Genomic DNA, 20,582 nt, shown 5'->3' on the forward strand with positions numbered 1-20,582 from the left:
TCTATCTTTCTACGATTTAGTATCAACCCTCTACAATCGGCAGATGCTAACTCCCCAGGCGTATATATACGTAAAGCCTGAGCCATGTCTAGTAAAGACATGTGGCGCATCGAACCTCCTAACAAAAATCTAATAAAAGATCGATCGGTTAAACTAACAACCCGATCATTTATTTCTATACTACACAAAAATTCTTCACACCATACTTTATATACAGGTCTACGCATGCTGAATAATCGTACCCAATCGTTAAAAGTAGAATTACCATACCTCTGTGTAAGTAATTCCCTAATTGGTCCGGCCAATTCTACAACTTCTAATGGTTCCCATTCTATTACCCTAGGTACTTCAACAGCTTTAGAATGAAGAGTATGCAAGCCCCTTTGGTATTTTGGATAATCTATCCAACGTCTGTCAAATCTCAAGTTCGGGTGCAAATCTTCCAAGTACATATCAGAAAATGTCATAACTGGATGAGGTATATCTTGTTTGTAGTAGTTATCCACCTCCTGTTGTTTCGCATTCTCAGCAGGAGCATTGCGAGCTTGGGATGAAGATTCACCCCTTTCAGTCTGCAAAACACATCAAACACAATTTTTGTGCATCCAAATATGCATTATTGTCAGCAAAATCATCAATCAAAATAATTACAATGACATGATCAATTTATATCAAACTTATGCTCATTTTCATATTTTTATCAAATCTACACATTTTCAAATAAGCATATACGAAAATGTTCGCCAAGTTCATAAGCATTCAACTCAAATAACATGTCAAAATAATCATTACTAGCAATTAAACAAGTTTCAAATGGCATTATCTCTCAAAAATCAAGTTCATGAATTTTAGACTTGAAAAAGTCCACTTTAATTCTCAAAATCATGTTTAGGCTCAAGGTTTGGATCATTTAACTACCTAAACATGTTACACTACTTAATTTAGCAATAATTCATGACAAAAATCGGCCATAACCTGTTTATATCAAAAAGCCCCAAATTGCTCAAGAACACAAAACCTAGATTACTCAAAATTTGAAGTTTAAAGCTTCTAATCATGTTAAATAGCATCAATCTAGGTTATACAAGCATAATACATAAACAATTTAAGCATAATTACACTAAAAAGCATCAAAATTGAATTGGGTATAAAATTGCTCAAGAACACTAATTTTCGGATTAAATGGTGTTTAGGTGTAGAAATTTACCGTTTTTCTTGAGTAATTCCTTGATAGCATCCTTCTCAACATGATTTTGTGAAAGATTTGATGAAAAATGGTGAAAAAATGTGAATTTGGTGTGTGTTTTTCGTGTTTTTTCGCAGTGTATTTTCGCAGTTTTGTGGGTGTGGAGTGTGCAACTGATCAGTTCTGGCGTTTTATTTTTTTCTGTATTTTTCAAGCTCCGCGAGTCGCGGTAGTTTTTCACTTCAAACTCCGCGAGTCGCGGTGAATTTTTTTTTCTTTTAATAATCCTTAACTTATAAAACAAATATAAAATAAATTTAAAATTTTGTTTTAGGACGAGGTCGTTTCGGATCGATGTCCTAGTCCGTCCTTCGACAAAATTTTAAAATTTGTCTTTTTTCAAGCGATTGTTTTAAAAGCTTAGATTTTTGGGTTTTTAATGTTTTTGGCATACTTTAGTTCAATAAGATTAAAATTAATGATAATAAAAGTTCTCGTCCCTCCCTCGGGTAAAGCAATTTCGGTTCAAAGACCTAGTCTTCAACTCACGATGAATTTTAAAAATTATATTTTTAACTTAGCGAAATAAAGTAAATTTTTGTTTTTAAATTCACACCAAACTTAAATTTAAAATGCATAAAATTAAGAATTCATACAATAAAAATTAAAAATTCACACCAAACTTATATTATATTTTTGTTTTTATACATACAAACTTATATTAAAAATATTAATTTTTCAAATATTGACAAACTTAAATATATTAATTTTACAGAGTTCACAATATTAATTTAAGATTTATATATTAATTTTAAAAACATGGTAAAAATAAAATTAAAAATCTTTTTGGCTTTTATCCCACTTTAATTAATCAAATATTATCAAAAATATGCGCCCCTCTTTTCGGTAAAGTAATTTCGGTTCCATGACCTAATTTAACTCATGACGAATTTTTGAAATATTTTGGGTTGATTGATTAAAGATATTTATACCTTAAGAATAAACGTTAAATTTCGCAGTGATGTAATAAATTTTTGAATGATATCAATAATTTCGGTCACCAAACCTAATTTTATTCAATACCAATTTAATACTTTATAGCGAACAAATTAGCGTTTATTATCAAAAGGTTAAAAATAAAAATAAAAAAATAAAAACTGTATAGACTTACCTGTGAGATAGTATTCTTAGTTATATGATCTATCCCATTCATAAGATAGTTGGTTTAATTGGTTTTCCATAGCTACATAGGCGTAACCTCGAGCATTCAGTGTTTTTTCTTCTAAACATATGAACGGTCCGTCTCTGCATAAAGTAACAAATTCGGTGTTTGAATAGGTTTGATTATTTGAACATTTACCTCCATGTGACCATTTTCCGCATTTGTGACATCTTTCTAGGTGTCGTGCTCTTCTTTTCGCTGCGGATTTTGATTTTCCTTTACCAAATTGTAACTTATTATCTTCGCATCTGGATTCTTTTCTTACTCCGTCCAATCTTTTTCTGATTACTGATACTATTTCACTCAAAAGTGTGTCATTATTACGTTTAGTGATCAAAGCGTGTAGCATTAGACCATGGTTTAGTTCACAGGAAGTCTTCATTTCGTAAAAACCTAAAAAAATAAAAATTCAGAATGGGAGGAGAAGACTAGTTCTTTAAGGTCTGCTAGGGAAAGACCATTCGGGTTCCATTTTCGAGAACTACACGAAAACAAAAAATCTAACTCTAACAGAAATACATATTATCCTTTAAAGACTTGATTCTCCCCACACTTAGTTAGCTGTGTTATCGAAATTGTGATTAACTTCGTTGTCAACTTCCATCAGACTATCTATGTAATGTTTAACTCTGTGACCATTAACCTTAAATTCAATCCCATTTGAATTTATTAATTCTATCGTTCCGTATGGGAAAACTCTTTTGACTATGAATGGTCCAGACCATCTTGATTTCAATTTTCCAGGAAATAGCTTGAATCGTGAATTGAAAAGAAGAACTCTTTCTCCTTCTTTAAATTCTTTTAAACTTCTGATTCTTTTATCATGCCATTTCTTTGTTCTTTCTTTATAGATTAACGAATTTTCGTATGCTTCATGTCTTAATTCTTCTAATTCGTTTAATTGACTTAACCGTAGACGTCCAGCTTCATGTAAATCAAGATTACATGTCTTCAAAGCCCAAAATGCTTTGTGTTCAATTTCTACTGGGAGATGACATGCTTTTCCATAAACAAGTCTAAAAGGTGTGGTTCCAATTAGAGTTTTGTAGGCTGTTCTAAAAGCCCATAGTGCATCCTCCAATTTAATGGACCATTCCTTCGGATTTGATCCTACAGTTTTCTCTAGAATACGTTTTAAAGCTCGGTTGGTATTTTCAACTTGTCCACTTGTTTGTGGATGATATGCGGTGGAGATTTTATGAGTTACTCCATATCTTTTGAGAACTTTCTTAAGTTGATTATTACAGAAATGAGTTCCCCGATCACTTATTAAAGCTTTCGGTGTTCCAAACCTTGCAAAAAGACGTTTTAAAAAGTTGACTACAACTCGTGCATCGTTAGTTGGGAGAGCTTGTGCTTCCGCCCATTTAGATACATAATCAATGGCTACGAGAATATAGAGATTATTATGAGATTTTGGAAATGGACCCATAAAGTCAATACCCCAAATGTCAAATACTTCGCATACTTGAATGACATTTTGTGGCATTTCATCACGTTGACTTATTTTTCCGGCCCTTTGACCAGCATCACAGGATTTGCAAAGAAGGTGTGCGTCTTTGTAAATTGTAGGCCAATAGAATCCAGCATCATAAACTTTTCTTGCTGTTAGTTGAGGCCCATAGTGCCCTCCTGTTGGTCCTGTGTGACAATGGTTTAAAATTTTACTAGCTTCATCTCTGAATACACATCGGCGTATTATTCCATCAGGACAACTTTTAAATAGATGTGGATCTTCCCAGAAATAGTGTTTTATATCACTGAAGAATTTCTTTCGTTTTTGGTACGATAATCCTTTTTCAAGGAATCCATATACTAAATAGTTTGCATAGTCTGCAAACCATGGAATTTCATTATAATCTATCTTCAATAGATATTCATCAGGAAAGTTGTCTTGTATGGCCGATTCATTTAGAACTTCTAATTCAGGATTTTCAAGACGAGAAAGATGATCAGCGGCGAGATTTTCTACTCCTCTTTTATCTCGGATTTCAATATCGAATTCTTGTAAGAGCAAGATCCAACGGATTAATCTTGGTTTGGCATCTTGTTTCGAAAATTGGTATCTAAGAGAAGAGTGGTCGGTGTAGACCACCGTTTTTGCTAGAACGAGATATGAACGAAATTTGTCAAAAGCAAAGACAATAGCAAGGAGTTCTTTTTCAGTAGTTGTATAATTTGTTTGTGCTCCTTGTAACGTCTTACTAGCATAATATATAGGTTGAAATCGTTTTTCAATCCTTTGTCCTAAAACGGCTCCCATTGCAAAATCACTTGCATCGCACATTAGTTTAAACGGTAGATTCCAATTTGGTGTTATCATGATCGGCGCATTAGTGAGTTTCTCTTTAATAATATTAAAAGATTTGATACATTCATCTGAAAAGATGAATGGAGCATCCTTTTCTAGGAGTTTATTCATAGGAGTGGCAATTTTAGAAAAATCTTTTATGAAACGTCGATAAAAACCGGCATGCCCTAGAAAACTCCTAACTCCTCTAACATTAGTGGGATGTGGAAGTTTAGCAATTACATCAACTTTAGCTCTATCCACTTCAATTCCTTCTTTTGAAATTTTATGTCCAAGAATGATGCCTTCTTTAACCATGAAATGGCATTTCTCCCAATTAAGTACTAGATTTGATTGTTCGCATCTAATAAGCATTCGTTCTTGATTAACTAGACATGATTCAAATGTATCACCGAAGACTGAAAAGTCATCCATGAAAACTTCCATGCATTCTTCTATCATGTCGTGAAAAATCGCCATCATGTACCTTTGAAAGGTTGCAGGGGCGTTGCAAAGTCCAAATGACATGCGTTTGTAAGCAAAAGTACCATAAGGGCACGTGAATGTGGTTTTCTCTTGATCTTCGGGTGCTATTGGAATTTGAAAATATCCGGAAAAACCATCAAGAAAACAATAGTAACTATTTCCGGCTAATCTTTCCAACATTTGATCAATGAAAGGTAAGGGAAAGTGATCTTTTCTGGTGGCGTCATTTAATTTTCTATAATCAATACAAACACGCCATCCTGTTACAGTCCTAGTAGGAATAAGCTCATTTTTCTCATTTGTAATGACAGTCATGCCACCCTTCTTAGGCACACATTGAACTGGGCTTACCCATGGACTATCAGAAATTGGATAAATTAACCCTGCGTCTAGTAGTTTAATAATCTCCTTCTTAACTACATCTTGCATATTAGGATTTAGTCTTCGTTGGCGTTGCACATACGTTTTATGACCTTCTTCCATAAGGATTTTATGTGTGCAATACGAAGGACTTATTCCTTTAATATCATGAATCTTCCATGCAATGGCTGGTTTATGAGCTTTCAACACAGAAATGAGTTGTGATTTCTCATTTTCAGTAAGAGAAGACGATATTATTACAGGTAATTCAGATTCACCATGTAAATAAGCGTATTCCAAATGGTTTGGAAGTGGCTTTAATTCTAATGTCGGTGGTTCTTCTATCGATGATTTATATCGATATCTGTCTTCTTCTTTTAGCATTTGAATTTCTTCTGTTGTTGGTTCATATCCATTAGCTATTAGTGTAGCTAACATTTCAGCTTCATCAATTGGTTCAGTACTTTCTCCTAAAGAACATTCTCCTGTTTCTTGTAATTCTGGAAATTCTTCTAATAATTCTGCATGTGAGTCTATAGTTTGAATATAATAACATGTATCATCTGCAGATTGCGGTTGTTGCATTGCTCTATCAACTGAAATGGTAACACTCTCGTCCTCTATACTTAGGGTCAATTTCTTACCGAACACGTCTATCATTGCTTTAGCCGTGTTTAAGAATGGTCTTCCTAATATGAGAGGAACTTGAGAATCTTCTTCCATGTCCAGAACAACAAAATCTACTGGAAATACTAAAGTACCAACTTTAACTAGCATGTTCTCCATTATCCCTCTAGGATATTTTATTGATCGATCGGCTAGTTGTATGCTTATTCTTGTTGGTTTCAATTCTCCAAGGTCTAGTTTAGCGTATAGTGAATACGGCATTAAATTTATACTAGCACCTAAGTCTGCCAATGCTTCTATTGAACTAAGACTATCCAGAAAACATGGAATTGTGAAACTTCCTGGATCAGATAATTTTTCTGGTATCTTATTCAACAGCACTGCTGAACAATTAGCATTCATAGTAATAGCCGAGAGTTCTTGCATTTTCTTTCTATTCGTGATCAGATCTTTCAAGAATTTAGCATATCTAGGCATTCCTGAAATCACATCAATGAAAGGAAGATTTACATTTATCTGTTTAAACATATCCAAGAATTTGGATTGCTCGGCTTCAAATCTTTCTTTCTTCATTTTACTCGGGTAAGGAAGTGGTGGTTGGTATGGTTTAACATAAGGTTTAGCCTTAACTGTGTTATCTTCATTAACCTTTTCAACTACTGGTTTTTTTTCCTTATCTTGTTCAGGTTGTGGTTCTTGTGGAGTAGGAATAGCTTCATCAGAAGTTACAGGTATTTCAGGTGATTTAAGTGTTGTACCACTTCTTGTGGTAATGGCTTTAGCTGTTTCATTCCGGGGGTTAGCATTTGTATCACTAGGTAAACTTCCCGGTTTTCTTTCACCTATTAACCTTGTTAGGTTACTTACTTCTTGTTCCAAGTTTTGAATAGAAGCTTGTTGATTTCTAAATGCTTGAGCATTTTGTTCATTAGTTTGTTTTTGAGATGTGAAAAACTGCGTTTGAGTTTCAACTAGCTTCGTCATCATATCTTCTAAATTCGGCTTTTTATCATCGGTTTGTGGTGGTTTGTTTTGAAAATTAGGTCTTTGTTGATTGTAAGTATTATTGGATACTTGTTGATTGCTAGGACCTTGTTGGTTGTTGTATGGAATATTTCAGTTATAATTCTGATTTTGATTGTAAATCGGTCTTGGCGGTTGATAATTATTCTGATAATTATTTCCAGGCCTTTGGTTTATGTATGAAATATTCTCTCTTTATTCCATTGTTAATTCAATACTGAGACAATCTTTTGTCAAATGTGGTCCTCCACACTGCTCACAACTAATTCGTATTGAGTGAATATCCTTAGTCATCTTTTCCATTCGTCTCTCGACAGCATCTATCTTTGCGGAAATGGAATCTAAGTCATGGCTAGAATCGGCTCTAGCTGCTTTAGATGATCTAACGATATCTTTTTCTTGGTGCCACTCATGTGAGTGGGAAGCAGTGTTATCAATAATTTTGTAAGCATCAGTTTTGGTTTTCTTCATAATGGAACCACCAGCTGCTATATCGATGTCTTTTCTTGTAGTGATGTCGCATCCTTGGTAGAATATTTGTAATATTTGACAGGTGTCTAAACCATGTTGCGGACATCCTCTTAATAACTTTCCAAATCTTGTCCACGCCTTATATAGAGTTTCGTTTGGTTTCTGTGTGAACGTAACAATTTCTCCTTGAAGTCTTACGGCTTTAGATGCTGGAAAGAATTGTTTAAGAAATTTTTCAACTAAAACGTCCCATGTATCGATCGCCCCTTCAGGTAACGATTCCAACCAATCTTTGGCTTCTCCCTTTAAAGTCCAGGGAAATAACATGAGATATATCTGTTCATCCTCAACTTCTCTTATTTTAAATAGAGTGCAGATCCTATTAAAGGTACGAAGATGTTCATTTGGATCTTCCTTCGGCGCACCACTAAATTGGCATTGATTAGTCACCATGTGTAGAATTTGTCCTTTGATTTCATAATCTGGCGCATTAATGTCTGGATGAGTAATTGCGTGACCTTGGCCAGTGCGTTTAGCTCTCATTCGGTCTTCCATACTTAAAGGTTCCAGATTTTCCATGATTGAATTTGTTGAATCTGAATCACTAGAGGATTCCGATTTAATGGTTCGTTCCTCAACAATCTCTGTTTGAATGATTGGTGGTTCCGGAGAAAAATTTAATGGTTCAGGATCTATGAATCGTCCCTGATTATTCTCCGAATTCTCAATTGTGAGGTCGGGTTCAAAAAATGGATTATCGGAAATTTGAATTGGAGTACTTGGTCGACTGGATAACGATTCTAAAGAACAATCAACGGCGGTAATATTAGCTGAATGTCTTGATCTAGTTACAGGTGGTGAACGTACAAAAGGTGATGAACGTCTTGCTCGGTGCATTCACTGAATATCCTATTAGTTTTTAAAAAGGAAAGAAAAATTATATAAGTTATCCAATTAATAGACTTTTTTGATTTTGCCCACGTTTCGAATAGCCAAAAGATGTAGCAGAGGGGCAGGATTCGTTTGGTCTCAATATAATTGAGTACTGTTTGGCTCCAATAACCCGGTCCACGTACAAATCCAACTATTACTACGAACCAGAAAATTTTGATGTCTATCAATTTAACCACTTAAAATAAATTTTCGTAATTTTAAGAAATTTAGATAAGAAGTAGAATAAAAATCTATGTCCTAAAACTAGAATAGCGAGAAATAAGAAAGAAAAAGAGCGCGTCGAAAAAGAAAAAGAAAAGGGTTGAAAAATAAAAGGCGTCGGAAAATAAGAAATAAAAAGAAATGACTTATAGAACTTAAAAACACTCGACTAACCCAACCTTATTACTATCACTAACTTAAAATTATAATCGCAAATTGAGATTACTAATTGGAATGATAATTGATACATAGGTAAAAGGTGTCTAAAAATATTAAAGCTTACAGGAAAAATTATATCCCAAATGGCAATATCTTAAAAAGGTATTAAATCTTAAAAAGGCGTCGCAAAATTCTAAAGCACCTATATCTTAGTCTAAACAAAAAGCACTTAAGGGATTTTACGGCAAGGCCTAAAAATCTATAAATAAAAATAACTATGGCAAAAACTATGTTTAAAACTAAAAACTAGTGAAAAACACAAAAAATTACGCTAAAACAATTAAAAAGGGACAAAATATAAAAATATACTAAAAGTTGTAAAAAGTACAATTTTTATAAAAATATTATTTTTATATTATTTATTTATTAAGAGTGTTAATTTTATAATTTATTTAAATTAATTAAATTAAATATACAAATTAAATAAATAAACTAAACTTAATTAATTAAAAATTAAAACCTAATTAGGGTTTTTAATTAATAATAATAATAATTACGTAATTAATGCTAAATTAGGATTCTGTGTAACCCGTGTCAGACGGCTCCGCGAGTTGCGGTGCCCGAAGCTGGAAAACTTCGCGAGTCGCGGGGTTCAAAAATTCAGATTAGGTAGATTCGTTTAACAGGTTTCGGTTTTTTATTTATTTATATATATATTTTTTATTTTTCTATTTTTAATTTAATTAAAATATTTATATAATTTAAATAAAACTTATATTTTAAAAACTAGAATAGAAAAAAAATATGTTACAATTTTATAAATAAAAATCTTAAAACTAGATTTATATATAAATTTTTTTTTCAGTTTTTGATTTTATGTTTTAAATAAAAACAAAATATTTAAATAAAACTTATGTTTTTATAAAATAAAAATAAAGAAACTTTATAAAACTTAAATATTTAACAAACTCTTAAAAATATTATATTTTTGTTTTCTTTTTATGTTTTCGAATATTTAAAAAGTATTTTTACAAAAGCGTATTTTTTTTATATTAGCAAACTAAAAATAATTTTTTTTTATATATTTAGCGTTGCGCTTCCGGCTTTTAAGCAAGATTGTCCCCGGCAGCGGCGCCAAAAATACTTGATGTTATGCGAGGTGTATATAAAATAGCTTAAATTTTACAAGGAAATACTATTAAATACGATACAATTTTACACAAGATATTTATTTATTTAGAGAATGGATATACTTAAACCTTGCTACAACACTTATAGGCAGTGTACCTAATCGTACAGTAGTGTAGTTTTTAGTAAGTCCGGTTCGTTTCACAGGGAAAATCTTTTAATCAAAGCTTAACGCTATATTAGTTTAATTTATAAAAATACAAATATATATAAGTAATATTATTATTATAAAGGGGGGTTTTTACCGTTTAATGACTGGTTTGTCGATTTTAAAACTTTAAGTCGCAGTTAAAACAAAATGTAAAATATTAAATAAATAAAATACTTAATTTAAAGCATAAAGTAAATAACGATAATGAAATTGCGATAAATAAAAGTGCAATAAAATTGCGATAATTAAAAAGTACGATAATTAAAAGTGCAATTAAATACAATAACAATAAAAGTGCGATAATTAGAAGTGCAATTAAATATAAAATAAAGGAAATTAAATATGAAATAAAAGAATTATGCTTATTTAAACTTTCGTAATCATGATGTTTGACGTGTTGATTTTAGTTTTATGCCCATGGGTTAATTGTTCTTTGTCCTGGATTATTTAATATGTCCATACGGATTTGTCCATAATAGTCCATCAGTCATAAATATAAAGAGCGAAAGCCTTCGTCAATTTATTCTTATTCTCGAAGTCAAATATTCCAACTAATTGGGGATTCGAATTGTAACAAGGTTTTAATACTTTGTTTAATGAATACACCAGGTTATCGACTGCGTGTAAACCAAGGTTTTACTACTTTGTTAACAATTACACCAATTACCCTTGAATGTAATTCACCCCTGTTTCAACAAGTCTATTAACTATTAATCCAGTTCCGTGTCCGGTAAAATGAATAATTATTGGTATTTATAGATATCCCGCCCACCGTACACAGTCAAGCGTATGTGGTTATATATAAATACGTCGAATTCTAAGTTTGTATATTAAATTAACAAGGTATTGTTTAGTTAATATAAAACCCATTAATAGCCCATAGTCTAATTTACACAAGTGTCGTTCTTTTATCCAAACCCCAATTATGGTACAAAGCCCAATTACCCAATTTTAGTAATTAGCCCAACATCATGATTACTTAGGTATTAAATAAGCATAATAATAACTTAGCTACGAGACATTAAATTAAAAAGGTTGAACATAACTTACAATGATTAAAAATAGCGTAGCGTTACACGGACAGAATTTCGACTTACACCCTTACAACATTCGCTAACATACCCTTATTATTAGAATTAAAATTAAAATTAAAATTAAAATTAAAATTAAAATTAAAATATAAATTATAAATATAAATATTACGTATAGATAGATGGATGGATATATATTGATTTTTTTATGATCAGAATTCGCTGGCTTTTATAGGAATTTTCGTCCAGGGGACTCCGCGACTCGCGGAGTTTGAAATTCCAGCTCACCAGCTTTGGAGTCTTTCTTGCCGACGATTTTAAATATTAATATAATATATATATAATTTTTAAGAATTATTTATATATTATATTATATTCATGTGCATAGTTGACTTGTAATTTTTAGTCCGTTGCGTCGAGCGTTGAGAGTTGACTCTGGTCTCGGTTCCGGATTTTCGAACGTCCTTGCGAATAATTTAATATCTTGTACTTTGCGTTTTGAATCTTGTACTCTTGTAATTTTGAGACATTTCTTATCAATAATTGGAACCTCATTGATTGTATTTTGTACTTTTGAGTTTTTTGGTCGTTTGCGTCTTCAATTCGTCGAATCTGTCTTTTTGTCTTCACCTTTTATTATTTAAACGAATATCACTTGTAAATAGAACAATTGCAACTAAAAGCTTGTCTTTCTTGAGGAATAATGCTATGAAATATATGTTCGTTTTTAGCTTTATCAGCTATGTATAATGGACTCGCTGATTTAGGAGCAAGTGCAAACGTTATGCCTCTTTCCTTATGCAAAAGATTAGGTGTGGGTAAATTAAGACCAACCAGCATAGGTGTTCATTTATTTGACCAAACCATTAAACACCCGGTTGGAATAGCAAATAATTTACTTGTTAAAGTGGGAAGTTTGACCTTTGTTGCAAACTTCATAGTTATTAATATGGAGGAAGACCTTGATATTCCTCTAATTTTAGGTCGCCCATTTTTAGCAACCACAGAAGCGTTCATTGATGTAAGAGAAGGTAGAATGACACTTAGGGATGGTGACAAATCGGTTACCTTTGTGAACCGAAAGTTTAGATCTCTACCAACCAAAACCGTTGAACCCATAAAAAAGTCTTTGTGTGGGGAAGATAAAGAAACACCTAATGATGAACCGATAACAAAGAACCCCGTTATTGATACGAAATTAGATGAACCCGTTTTCAACAGTTCAATGAAGAAACTTTATAAACGGATTCAAGATGCTAGGATTAAGGGGAACTTTAAGTTATGTAACCGATTAGTATCCAATTTGTCGCCTAAAGAAAAGGCAATGTTAGTTGAATTTGTGAAAGTTACAGAGGAAATCAACAATTGGCTTGAAGCAAAAGTCAGAGATATACAAGTTGTTGATAGTCCAATTGAAAACGAAGTTAATCACAATTTCGACACCACAGCTAACTAAGTGTGGGGAGAATCAAGTCTTTTTAAGGATAATATATATTTCTGTTACAGTTAGATTTTCTATTTTCGTGTAGTTCTCGAGAATGGAATCCGAATGGTCTTTCCCTAGCAGACCCTAAAGAACTAGTCTTCTCCCCCCATTCTGAATTTTTATTTTTTTTAGGTTTTACGAGATGAAGAATTCGTTTGATTTGATCCATGGTCTACTACTACACGCTTTGATTACTCAACGTAATAATGACACACTCTCGAGTGAAGTGGTATCATTCATAAGAGGCAAAATGGACGAAGTGAGGAAAGAACTCAGGAAGAATCATCATAAGATACATTTTGGTAAAGGAAAATCAAAATCCGCAACAAAAAGAAGAGCAAGACACCTTGAAAGATGTCATAAATGCGGAAAATGGTCACACGAAGGTAAATGTTCGAACAATCAAACATATTCAAATACCGAATTTGTTACTCTATGCAGAGAAGGACCGTTCATATGTTTAGAAGAAAAGTTATTGAAGAATCGAGGTTACGCTTATGTAGATATGGAAAACCAAATCACACGACTCTCCTATGAGTCGGCTAAAGCAGGTCTCTGAGAATTCTTTCTCATAGGTAAGTATGTACAGTTTTTATTGCTTTTAACCTTTTGATAATAAACGCTGAATCGTTAGCTATAAAGTATTAAATTGATATTCAATAAAATTAGGTATGCAAAACCGAAATTATTGATATCGTACAAAAATTTATTACATCACTGCGAAATTTACCGTTTATTCATAAGGTATAAATATCTTTAATCAATCAATCCAAAATATTTCAAAAATTCGTCAGGAGTAAAACTAGGTAATATAGCCGAAATTACTTTACCCAAAAGAGGGGCGTATATTTCTGATAATATTTGATTGATTAAAGTGGGATAAAAAATCAAAAAGATTTTTAATTTTATTTTTACCTTGTTTTTAAAATTAATATATAAATATTAAATTAATATTGTAAATCTTTTTAAATCAATATATTTAAGTTTTTAAATATTTTAAAAATTAATATTTTCAATATAAGTTTGTAAAATTAATGTATAAAAATATTAATGATATTAATATGAATTTTTAATTTTATGCATTTTAAATTTAAGTTTGGTGTGAATTTAAAAACAAAAATGTACTTTATTTCATTAAGTTAAAAATATGATTTCTAAAATTCGTTGTAAGTTGAAGACTAGGTCATGGAACCGAAATTGCTTTACCCGTTGGCGGGGCGAAAAATTTTGTTATCATTATTTTTAATATTATTGATCTAAAGTATACCAAAAAAAATTAAAAAACCCAAAAATCTTTGCTTTTAAAACAATCGCTTTAAAATCGACAAATTATAAATTTTGTCGAGGGACGGACTAGGTAAACATACCGAAACTACCTAAAGTAAAAGAAAACAAAATTTAAAAAAAAAAATATTCATTTAAATTGTTTTAATAAATAAAGGTTTTATAAAAAAATATAATAAAAATATTATGTATGTTTGTAGTTTATCTAATGTACAAAACAGGGTAAAACAGCGCACTTTCAAAGACTGGCATTAAGTTCAGCAAAAGCTATTAATTTTGACGACAAAACGAAAAACAAGTGTGATGTAACAACAGGCGGAATGAACAAATGATGTGCACCATTTATTATTCAACACAAATAACAATATGTTTAGAAACTTTGGTAAAATTTAATCATTTTTCTACGCTAATCACCCTCAATAATTTAAATTGCTACTGATTTCTTGCAAATGAGGGCATTGCAAGATCTTAAGTGTGGGAAGGGGTTAAATTCTTTCGGATTTTTAAAATTTTAATTTAAACAATTAGTTACCATTAAAAATACTAGTAACGCAGTAGTTGTATTAGAATCTAGTGCTCTCTGATAATAAAGAACAACCCTAGTCTTATATATTGACTACCCACTTCTAGTAAAAAAAATTTAAATTTTTTTTTCAAATAAATTAATTCAAAATCATGTTTATACATATTTATGAACGATAAAACTAGGTGTTAATACCGAAATTATCGTTACCTCGTAAAGGACATAAATTGAGAAACAACCCAAAACGCTTGAATTCATTAAAAAATGGAATAGAGGAGAATAAAAAGACAAAGAAAGAAAAATAAAAGCCAAGTGTGGGAAAAATTTACCAAGTTATTTAGAATATATATCACATATTTTTGTACAAATAATTGAAGATACTTTTGTTTTGGACAATTTTATCAGTTTTACCCGATTTCTTATAATATATTTGAAAGAAATGTGCCATTTGATTTAAAAGGAAGTAAAGTCTTCCGAAAAAAAGACACGCGCTTCTTGATTTAGGTCAAGAAGTTGTCGTCCAGAATAGTTGTAGAGTCTACGAAAAACCTTGAAAAGTTTTCTCGAAAATCAGCTGGAAATCCACGGACCTCAGCATCAAACAGGGTCGCCAAGTGGTCAGACTTATCCTAACCATGAGAGGATCTGTCTCGTACAATGGGGGGACACCGTGCAAATTAGCTTATAAGACTAATAAATCAGATCTCCAGAAAGGATAATCTCCTTAAAAGATCAAAAATCAGCTTTTAAGCCTGATACTACTCAATCCTTGAGATTGACTTTAAAGATTGAGAATTCAAACTCATGGAATTCGATGATATCTAAACTCGAACTTGAACGAGAAAATATTTTGATCAAATTACAAACCGATTTGTTTTCTGAAAACCCATTTTTAATGCGTTCATTACCATTGAACGTAAAATCCAAAGAATTCACCGGAATTCATTAGGTCACCTGAACCAAATCTGGTGTCAACCGTAAGAACGGTGGTTGCATAGCATGGTCAAAGACAGGACCTTGTGCCAGACCAAAAAACTATAGGGTGATGTTTACTATTGCTCATACCAAGGATAGTAATTGCATCCGACACGATATAGACCATAATCAAAAGCATGTCACAGGACATTGCCTTAACAATTGCTTGTTCAACGCTTTCCTTTACAACCAGACGGTATTTTACCAAAAGGTAATATATGGAGCAAGTATACTGGACGTCTACAGTTAAGTCAACTAAACGAATTAGAAGAATTAAGACATGAAGCATATGAAAATTCGTTAATCTATAAAGAAAGAACGAAGAAATGGCATGATAAAAGAATCAGAAGTTCAAAAGAATTTAAGGAAGGAGATAGAGTCCTTATTTTCAATTCACGATTCAAGCTAATTCCTGGAAAATTGAAATCAAGATGGTCTGGACCATTCATAGTCAAAAGAATTTTCCCATACGGAACAATAGAGTTAATAAATTCAAATGGGATTGAATTTAAAGTTAATGGTCACAGAGTTAAACATTACATACATGGTCCGATGGAAGTTGACAATGAAGTTAATCATAATTTCACCACTCAAGAAAACCCTCAGAATGAAAACATAAATATGTTATCAACAACATATGAAAAACCAAAATTGGAAGACGGGGAAGCTTCAAATTGGAGTGATGAAGAAGAATTCCTATACAAACCTCCCATTCCAAGAAACGAAGAAAAATGTGAACAAGAAGTTCAAGTAGGAGTGAAAAAACCAAGAAAAGACCACTTGGAAAAGGTTAACAAACCAACTCTACTTACTAAAGTAGGAGACCTAGGTGAATTTATCATTTCTTGCTTGCTTAATGATGGTGCTATGTATAATGGACTCGCAGATTTAGGAGCAAGTGCAAACGTTATGCCTCTTTCCTTATACAAAAGATTAGGTGTAGGTAAATTAAGACCAACCAGCATAGGTGTTCAATTATTTGACCAAACCATTAAACACCCGGTTGGAATAACAAATAATTTACTTGTTAAAGTGGGAAGTTTGACCTTTGTTGCAAACTTCATAGTTATTAATATGGAGGAAGACCTTGATATTCCTCTAATTTTAGGTCGCCCATTTTTAGCAACCACAGAAGCGTTCATTGATGTAAGAGAAGGTAGAATGACACTTAGGGATAGTGAAAAATCGGTTACCTTTGTGAACCGAAAGTTTAGATCTCCACCAACCAAAACTGTTGAACCCATAAAAATGCCTTTGTGTGGGGAAGATGAAGAAACACCTAATGATGAATCGATAACAAAGAACCCCGTTATTGATACGAAATTAGATGAACCCGTTTTCAACAGTTCAATGAAGAAACTTTATAAACGGATTCAAGATGCTAGGATTAAGGGGAACTTTAAGTTATGTAACCGATTAGTATCCAATTTGTCGCCTAAAGAAAAGGCAATGTTAGTTGAATTTGTGAAAGTTACAGAGGAAATCAACAATTGGCTTGAAGCAAAAGTCAGAGATATACAAGTTGTTGATAGTCCAATTGAAAACGAAGTTAATCACAATTTCGACACCACAGCTAACTAAGTGTGGGGAGAATCAAGTCTTTTTAAGGATAATATATATTTCTGTTAGAGTTAGATTTTCTTGTTTTGTGTAGTTCTCGAGAATGGAATCCGAATGGTCTTTCCCTAGCAGACCCTAAAGAACTAGTCTTCTCCCCCCATTCTGAATTTTTATTTTTTTTAGGTTTTACGAGATGAAGAATTCCTTTGATTTGATCCATGGTCTACTACTACACGCTTTGATTACTCAACGTAATAATGACACACTCCCGATTGAAGTGGTATCATTCATAAGAGGCAAAATGGACAAAGTGAGGAAAGAATCAGGAAGAATCATCATAAGATACATTTTGGTAAAGGAAAAATCAAAATCCGCAACAAAAAGAAGAGCACGACACCTTAAAAGATGTCATAAATGCGGAAAATGGTCACACGAAGGTAAATGTTCGAACAATCAAACATATTCAAATACCGAATTTGTTACTCTATGCAGAGAAGGACCGTTCATATGTTTAGAAGAAAAGTTATTAAAGAATCGAGGTTACGCTTATGTAGATATGGAAAACCAAATCACACGACTCTCCTATGAGTCGGCTAAAGCAGGTCTCTGAGAATTCTTTCTCATAGGTAAGTATGTACAGTTTTTATTGCTTTTAACCTTTTGATAATAAATGCTGAATCGTTCGCTATAAACTATTAAATTGATATTCAATAAAATTAGGTATACGAAACCGAAATTATTGATATCGTACAAAAATTTATTACATCACTGCGAAATTTACCGTTTATTCATAAGGTATAAATATCTTTAATCAATCAATCCAAAATATTTCAAAAATTCGTCAGGAGTAAAACTAGGTAATATAGCCGAAATTACTTTACCCAAAAGAGGAGCGTATATTTATGATAATATTTGATTGATTAAAGTGGGATAAAAGACCAAAAAGATTTTTAATTTTATTTTTACCTTGTTTTTAAAATTAATATATAAATATTAAATTAATATTGTAAATCTTTTTAAATCAATATATTTAAGTTTTTAAATATTTTAAAAATTAATATTTTCAATATAAGTTTGTAAAATTAATGTATAAAAATATTAATGATATTAATATGAATTTTTAATTTTATGCATTTTAAATTTAAGTTTGGTGTGAATTTAAAAAAAAAAATGTACTTTATTTCATTAAGTTAAAAATATGATTTCTAAAATTCATCGTAAGTTGAAGACTAGGTCATGGAACCAAAATTGTTTTACCCGATGGCGGGGCGAAAAATTTTGTTATCATTATTTTTAATATTATGGATCTAAAGTATACAAAAAAAAAAATAAATAACCCAAAAATCTTTGCTTTTAAAACAATCGCTTTAAAAACGACAAATTTTAAATTTTCTCGAGGGACGGACTAGGCAAACATACCGAAACTACCTAAAGTAAAAGGAAACAAAATTAAAAAAAAAATTATTCATTTAAATTGTTTTAATAAATAAAGGTTTTATAAAAAAAATATAATAAAAATATTATGTATGTTTGTAGTTTATCTAATGTACAAAACATGGTAAAACATCGCACTTTCAAAGACTGACATTAAGTTCAGCAAAAGCTATTAATTTTGGCGTTAAAACGAAAAACAAGTGTGATGTAACAACAGACGGAATGAACAAATGATGTGCACCATTTATTATTCAACACAAACAACAATATGTTTGGAAACTTTGGTAAAATTTAATCATTTTTCTAAGCTAATCACCCTCAATAATTTAAATTGCTACTGATTTCTTGCAAATGAGGGCATTGCAAGATCTTAAGTGTGGGAAGGGGTTAAATTCTTTCGGATTTTTAAAATTTTAATTTAAATAATTGGTTACCATGCGATCGCATGAGCTGAGGTTTTGGGCCAGGTTACGGGCTGCTACAGTAGCAAGCCCGAGTGTTTTTATTTTTTATTTTTTATTTTTTTTATTTTGCTGTTTCTGTTTTATATATTTATGTAATATATTTATATAAATTAAATAAAACTTATATTTTTATAAAATAAAGATAAAGAAACTTTTATAGAACTTAAATATTTAACAAAATCTTAAAAATATTTATATTTTTGTTTTCTTTTTATATTTTCGGATATTTAAAACGTATTTTTACAAAAGCGTATTTTAATAAAAGTAAACTAAAATTTTTTTTTTTTTCTTTTTAGCGTTGCGCTTCCGGCTTTTAAGCAAGAAAGTTCCCCGGCAGCGGCGCCAAAAATACTTGATGTTAAAGCTAAGGGGTATAAAATACTATTAAATTTTACAAGGAAATACTATTAAATACGATACAATTTTACACAAGATATTTATTTATTTAGAGAATGGATATACTTAAACCTTGCTACAACACTTATAGGCAGTGTACCTAATCGTATAGTAGTGTAGTTTTTAATAAGTCCGGTTCATTCCACAGGGAAAATCTTTTAATCAAAGCTTAACGCTATATTAGTTTAATTTATAAAAATACAAATATATATATAAGTAATATTATTATTATAAAGGGGGGTTTTTACCGTTTAATGACCGATTTGTCGATTTTAAAACTTTAGTCGCAGTTAAAACCAAATGTAAAATATTAAATAAATAAAAGACTTAATTTAAAGTGTAAAGTAAATAACGATAATGAAATTGCGAATAATAAAAGTGCGATAAAATAAACTTGCGATAATTAAAAAGTACGATAATTAAAAGTGCAATTAAATACAATAACAATAAATAAAAATGCGATAATTAGAAGTGCAATTAAATATAAAATAAAGGAAATTAAATATGAAATAAAAGAATTATGCTTATTTAAACTTCCGTAATCATGATGTTTGACGTGTTGATTTTAGTTTTATGCCCATGGGTTAATTATCCTTTGTCCTGGATTATTTAATCTGTCCGTCTGGTTTTTGTCCATAACAGTCCATCAGTCATAAATATAAAGTGCGAGTGTCCTCGTCAAATTATCCTTATACCCGAAGTTAAATATTCTAACTAATTGGGGACTTAAATTGTAACAAGATTTTAATACTTTGTTTAATAATTACACCAGGATGTCGACTGAGTGTAACCCAAGGTTTTAATACTTTGTTATCAATTATGCCAAGTATCCTTGTACATAATTTCACCCCTGTTTTAATAATTCTAGTGGCTATTAATCCATTCCCGTGTCCAGTTAAATGAACGATTATTCGTACATATAAATACCCCGCCCATCGTGTCCGATCGAGTGTAAATGGTTATTTATAGGGACACCCAATTGTAAATCTTTATATTAACATTAACAAACTATCATTTAGTTAAACAAATATAAAGCCCATTAATAGCCCATAGTCTAATTTCCCCAAGTGTCGTTCTTTTGTCCAAACCCCAATTATGGTACAAAGCCCAA

Source organism: Rutidosis leptorrhynchoides, chromosome 6 (assembly GCF_046630445.1).
Source record: "Rutidosis leptorrhynchoides isolate AG116_Rl617_1_P2 chromosome 6, CSIRO_AGI_Rlap_v1, whole genome shotgun sequence".
NCBI classification, from domain to species: Eukaryota; Viridiplantae; Streptophyta; class Magnoliopsida; order Asterales; family Asteraceae; genus Rutidosis; species Rutidosis leptorrhynchoides.